The sequence below is a fragment of the Ictalurus punctatus genome, chromosome 25, assembly GCF_001660625.3.
Source record: "Ictalurus punctatus breed USDA103 chromosome 25, Coco_2.0, whole genome shotgun sequence".
Taxonomy (NCBI): domain Eukaryota; kingdom Metazoa; phylum Chordata; class Actinopteri; order Siluriformes; family Ictaluridae; genus Ictalurus; species Ictalurus punctatus.
The window spans coordinates 4,138,961-4,145,991 of NC_030440.2; the positions used below are offsets into that span (position 1 = coordinate 4,138,961).

General features: G+C 39.2%; 1 long non-coding RNA gene across 1 annotated transcript; it reads left to right on the top strand.

The window, feature by feature from the left end:
- The first annotated feature begins 3,755 nt into the window (after window positions 1-3,755).
- LOC108257705 (uncharacterized) lies at window positions 3,756-6,830 on the top strand. The gene is made up of 3 exons (XR_001810508.3): window positions 3,756-3,845; window positions 4,608-4,638; window positions 6,380-6,830. It is a non-coding gene; the product is annotated as an uncharacterized LOC108257705 (long non-coding RNA).
- Window positions 6,831-7,031: the final 201 nt, after the last annotated feature.

The window sequence follows — 7,031 nt, forward strand, 5'->3', positions numbered from 1 at the left end:
CATGAATCTGGTAACACCAACAAAACAACAGCTGACTAGAGACTTTTTTTTTCAGTTTTGGGTGAATTATTTATGACACACTAAAGCAGCAAATACATAGTAATAGCTCTGGTAAAGTCCTCCTCTGTCCTATGACAGCAGTTGTCTAATGTCCCTTCTGCTTCTAACTGCATTTTGCTCCTATTCAGCATCTGTATTCATTTCATGTTTGTTTTTTTAAAAAACAGTATTAAATTAGGTTTTAACTTCAAATCTAGTTACCACAGAGAAATGTATACATTAAACAGTAATCCATAGACAGCTAACATTTCTTAGGAGAACGTCATTGGTGACATTTTCTGGTCATTAGGGATCGTAATCTTCATCCAGGTTTCTGTAGACCTGCTTTGTGCCGATGTCTATATTTAAAAGTGCTATAAAAATAAAATTGTGACTGCAGCAAAAGTTTTGACACCTTATTATTATAAGGTTCTCTTTCCACTTCACTCTCTCATTTTCTCCCCAGAAAATAGGAAGAAAAAAAAAAACAGATTAAAACAAGGAAGCTGCCACCTGTTTCCTTAAGTGTGTGAAACTGTGAACCTTTTAAACATACAGCAGAGCGTAATGGCTATGCGTTGCAGTGTCCTGTTGTCCCTCTGTGCCATGTTCTCATTGAACTCAATGACAAGGGCTGCATTTGAACAGAGGTGTTCCCCTTACAATTAGAGTGCATGAATAAAAAACAAAAACCCTATGCAGGTCAGGTAAGCACTGCTAACATTGGTTTGCTAACCGCAGTATGATTGAGATGCAGGTTGAACCATACACTGCATCATGGCTTGCATTATTATTCAGAAAGTGGCATACCTAAACGAGCAATTAGCCCACAGAGAGAGATCTGCGGTGTGTGTACTAAATGGCATTACTGAGAACCTGTAATCAGCAAAAGGGAGAGAGAGAGAGAGAGAGAGAGAGAGAGAGAGAGAGAAGGATGTGTGTGTATGTGCAGTTTAGTGTGTAGTCTCTATTGTTCTGATTCACATCAGCCCGCATAGCGAGGCGAATCATTCTCTTTTCAGCTTTGAATAACATATAATACAAAAAAGATTACAAAGGGACACAAAAACTATGAACAATAGAGAAGGAAGAAAATGAGGATATTCTCTCAGTAAAAGGCACCATTTTGCACAGGAGCGCCTTTAGAGTAATATTTTTCTCTAAGCAAATCCAAAAGGCAGATTGAATCTAGAAATTATGCGGATGATGGATGAATATGACTCAGTGGGTTAGAGTTGTATGAGCTATATATTATTTCTAAATACACAATCACATATGACACATTATAATGTCTGAAAGAAATCAGAAATGCAGCTGTAACACAAGAGAAAGTTTGATTAAAGTTGTGATGTCCAATGTTTGTTCTCTCCACTATGTGTACACTGAAATTCTAACTATGAAGCTCTTACTCTGGTTGCTTTACATGCTTTTAGGAGCTAACAGTGAAACCTGACTATTATCCCTGGTTTGAGATTATTGATTTTTTCTCCTATTAAACACCATTATACAACAGTTAGTTCTGGTCCACTAATTATATAGGACAAGAAGTGTTCCAGGTGTGCTTATTTTTAATATAACCACAGTGTGGCTTTTCAGTGTTCATTTCACTATATTTTTGCCACATAGAGTAAAATTCCAAATCTAACAATAGTTTGTTAAGCCCAGTTCACACTGCACAGACAGACGCTGACCAATGCCAATAGACAGGTTTGCCGGGTTTTGTCAGATCAGTGTGTTAAAACCTTTCGTCATCTGTTGTTGCTTGTTTTTTATTTGCTTGTCGGGTTGTTTAATGTCTGAGCAGTGTGCTATGATTTTCCAACAAACTCTGATGTGTAATCTATGTGTAAACTACATTCAAATGAAAGTGAGTGGTGGGATAGTAGTTAAGGCTCTGGGTTACTTATCGGAAGGTCGGGGGTTCAAGCCCAAGCACTGCCAAGCTGCCACTGTTGGACCCTTGAGCAAGGCCCTTAACCCTCTCTGCTCCAGGGGAAGGCACTGTATCATGGCTGACCCTGCACTCTGACCCCAACTTCCTAACGTGCTGGGGTACGCAAAGAAAAGAATTTCACTGTGCTGTAATGTATATGTGATTAATAAAGACTCATTATCTCATTAAAGAAATGATGCAGTTATTGCAAGCAAGTATACAACCAAATGTTAAGTGCTATTTACTTTAACTTACTTCAAATCTTATCTGTTCCTATACTTTTGCTCACCTAAAAATTGGAGGGCCTGAAACAAAAGTTCTATGTTGTTTAACACATCTAGATGTAAATACCAGAAAATAAAAGCTGAAGTCCTAAACTCTCATCTCTGATCTCAAACCCAAATGTCACAAACAAATGAAATGGTCTTGCCGTTCCAGTAGTTTTGGAGGGGACTGTAGAAAATAGAATAAAATTTTTTTAGAAAACCAGTGTAAAAATGTAAATTATATAAAGTATATAAAAAAAAACTATATTGATTTAAAAAAAACAACAACAACAACAACAAAGACTAAACAATCACCTATTGTCATGAAAAAGATCTTTAAAAATCATTAATGCAAGTAAAGGTCAGGGGTACACTTATTTCTGGGCAGTATGAGTCACTGGAGTGATGTCTTCAGTATTGTGGGCCTGTAATATATGCATCTATGCTTCCAAGACAACAGGAATACACAAACACCTAAAACTGGGTTTCACTATCCACTGCAGCTCAGACAAAAAAAAAGAGTTTTCTCTTGAGTCATGGCATTTAGCTTTCCTTCCCCGTGCTATTTTCTGGAGATTTGACCTCTTTCGCTCTTAGCCTGCTCATTAGGAACAGGACCTTTATCACAGTAATTCATGTTCTGAATATAAAGGTGACTCAGAAGGTAATTTGTATTAAAAATAAAAGGTTAAAAGTAATTAAACTTTAGAAATGCTGCATTTATTTTGATTTCTTTTGTACAGTATGTGATAATTAATTATAGTTACGCCATGTTAGCTTTCATGTACTGCATGCATAACAAATGGCTTTAAGTATTAAGGAAACAGCCACTCCTGATGACATGCGTACAGTATGAATGTCATATTACATAGTTATCATTAAACATATTAATGTATAATAACACGTAGCATCTTCAGTGGCATGTTAAGATGGTTGAAACACCACACTAGTAACATCAACCTATGACACGAGTTGACTCACGAGAATACAGCACCAACCAACAGTTTAGCTCCAGAATCTCTAAACACATCTCAGATATTTCAATATAAGCATATGTAATGTGTTTCAGGCAGGACTTTCTGTTTAAGAATAATTCTAAGCTATTTTGTAAAAATCCAAAATGGCCCCCTTCACAATTTGGTGAAAGTGGACATTCAGTACACTTTTTGATTAGTGTATGCACACTGCATTGCAGTAGGTAGTATCCAAAAAGTATCCAATCCCTATGCCCTAATTCCTTCAAAAGTCACCCTCCAGAGTGAGAGGTTCAAAGGGATGAAGGGTGTAGGGGACCAAAAAAATTGTTCCCTGGAATACCGAGTCAATTAAGGAGGCAGTGTCACGACAGCGCCAGCAGGGGGCGCTGAGGCGACAACGTGCACGAGCGGCTTCAGGGCGCACATGTGCTTCAGATGCACATGGACAGTACCACTGTGTCAAGTGTTGCCGGCTGTCAGCAATTAAGAGAGTGGTGACTAGTTATTTAAACCCCTCGTGTTGCTGCGCACGTGGCGCGGCATTAACCTGAACTGAATCTCCCCACACGAATCAGGACTGGACTAAGAGAGACAAAGCTAAAGAGTTGCAGCAAAGCAACACCAAGCCAAGTAAGTTGAGTGTTCATTCATGCTATAGTTGAGTGTTCATGTCATGCCATAGTTGAGTGTTCATGTCATGCCATAATTGAGTGTTCATGTCATGCCATAATTGAGTGTTCATGTCATGCCATAGTTGAGTGTTCATGTCATGCCATGCCACAGTTGAGTGTTCATGTCATGCCATAGTTGAGTATTCATGCCATGCCATAGTGGTGCGTTCATGTCATGCCATAGTTGAATGTTCATGTCGTGCCATAGTTGAGGGTTCATGTTATGCCATAGTTAAGTGTTCATGCCATGCCTTAGTTAAGAGTGTTCATGCCATGCCTAAGTTAGATGAGTGTTTCCTACTATAGTTTTGACTTAGAGCGTTTATGACTTAGATTAAGGAATGTTCATGTCTTAATCTAAGGAACGCTCATGTATTAGTTTAAAGAATGTTCATGTCTTAGTTTAAGGAGGGTTCAGGCCTTAGTTCAATTAGTGTTTCCGTTCCATGTCCTCTGCTTAAGTATCAAATAAAGGCTTCCCTCCTGCGCTTACTTCCTGTCCAAGTCTCGTTCCGTAACAGGCGGCGTCATTGCAAAATTGTGTACGCTGCTTGACAAAAAAAAAAAAAGCATGCTGAGTGGATGCTGGTGTTTAAGATATATATTTATATAAGCTGCACCCTTTGTGAAACAGCAATTTATTTGTTTTGGTTTGTGCTCACATTTGTAGCACTGTGGCCAATGGATCTGACTTAATTTCTTAATTTTTTATCTTTATAAGGAATTCATTTTGGATACAGTATCTCACAAAAGTGAGTACATCCCTTACATTTTTGTAAATATTTGATTATATCTTTTCATGTGACAACACTGAAGAAATGACACTTTGCTACAATGTAAAGTAGTGAGTGTACAGCTTGTATAACAGTGTAAATTTGCAGTCCCCTCAAAAAAAACTCAACACTCAGTCATTAATCTCTAAACCGCATGGCAACAAAGAGTACACCCCTAAGTGTAAATGTCCAAATTGGGCCCAAAGTGTTAATATTTGGTGTGGCCACCATTATTTTCCAGCACTGCCTTAACCCTCTTGGGCATGGAATTCACCAGAGCTTCACAGGTTGCCAGAGCTGGTGGATGTTAGAGACCTTGTGCTCCTGCACCTTCCGTTTGAGGATGCCCCAGAGATGCTCAATAGGGTTTAGGCCTGGGGACATGCTTGGCCAGTCCATCACCTTCACCCTCAGCTTCTTTAGCAAGGCAGTGGTTGTCTTGGAGGTGTGTTTGGGGTTGTTATCATGCTGGAATACTGCCCTGCGGCCCAGTGTCCAAAGGAAGGGGATCATGCTCTGCTTCAGAATGTCACAGTACATATTGGCATTCATGGTTCCCTCAATGAACCGTAGCTCCCCAGTGTGGCAGCACTCATCTTGCCCCAGACCATGACACTCCCACCACCATGCTTGACTGTAGGGAAGACACACTTGTCTTTGTACTCCTCACCTGGTTTCTGCTACACACACTTGGCACCATCTGAACCAAATAAGTTTATCTTGGTCTCATCAGACCACAGGACATGGTTCCAGTAATCCATGTCCTTTGTCTGCTTGTCTTCAGCAAACTGTTTACGGGCTTTCTTGTGCATCATCTTTAGAAGAGGCTTCCTTTTGGGACAACAGCCATGCAGACCAATTTGATGCAGTGTGCGGCGTATGGTCTGAGCACTGACAGGCTGACCCCCCCACCCCTTAAACCTCTGCAGCAATGCTGGCAGCACTCATACGTCTATTTCCAAAAGACAAACTCTGGATATGACACTGAGCATATGCACTCAACTTCCTTGGTCGACCATGGCGAGGCCTGTTCTGAGTGGAACCTGTCAGGTTAAACCACTGTATGGTCTTGGCCACTGTGCTGCAGCTCAGTGTCAGGGTCTTTTTCAATCTTCTTATAGCCTAGGCAATCTTTATGTAGAGCAACAATTCTTTTTTCAGATCCTCAGAGTTCTTTGCCATGAGGTGCTATGTTGAACTTCCAGTGACCAGTATGAGAGAGTGTGAGAGCGATGACACCAAATTTAACACACCTGCTCCCCATTAACACCTGAGACCTTGTAACACTAACAAGTCACATGACACTGGGGAGGGAAAATTATTATTATTCATATATTATTAGTTAGGCCACTTTGAACCTTATAAAGATAAAATTAATTCTTGTTTTAATACTTTCAAACAGGTTTGCCTTATTGTTCAACAGAAATCCACAAGAATGATATGTGGTGTACATCATTTTATTATTTATTTAAGCTCTTAAATAACGCACTCCCTTCCTGGCTATTCCTCTGCGAAGCAGAAAAAAAGATCAGTTTGTTAATTGGTAGTCAGATAGATAAATAAAAAAGAAAGAGATTCTGCTTGTAAAAAAAGTTCATTAAAACTCCAAACATAATGTATAAATGTAGCTTTAATTATTAAAGTATATACGCTTAAAGTTTTTACCGTAAAAATCTACCAGGTTTAATCATATGTATATTTATCATACTCCTATTTATAGGTGAAGTCGAACTCCGAACCTGTCACGGCCATTCTTTCCTGCCAAACAAATTAATCCTGCACAAAGAATCATGGGAACAAAGTGTCCATCAGTTGTACCCTTCGAGATCCTTCATTCTGAAGGGCCCTTTGAAGTGGGCAGTTTTGAGCACTTTGGTTTGGAACGACACTTCAATATGGCTGCCATGATTGTTCTCACGCCTAAGTTCCTTTCGGAGGTGAATTTATCTTGTTTGGAATGCAAAACAAAAACAAACATGACCAACCATAATGCCACAGTGTGTTTAAAGAGGACATGTAAACTATATATTGAATAGGGTTCAGAATGGACCTAATGTCTACTGTAGAAAACACTACATAGATAGCATTAAAGGGTGTGGCTGTCAGGCGATGGCTAATTGTGACGAATGATGCACTTTTGTTTATTACCGGTTACATTTCAAATTTCCACAGAGCTCTTAAAAATGTAATTGTTTTTCCATCTTTTCTGCCTCACTGACAAGATCTAATAATAAACACATTTTGAACTGCCACTTTGAGCTGCTATTTTTTTGCTGAGAGAGCGAATATTCAGTTTTTTCAGTTTTGTTTGTTTAACTCAGTCAACATGTCAAAACCACCCAGTCTGCTTAAGGATACATTTTTCTTGCAGT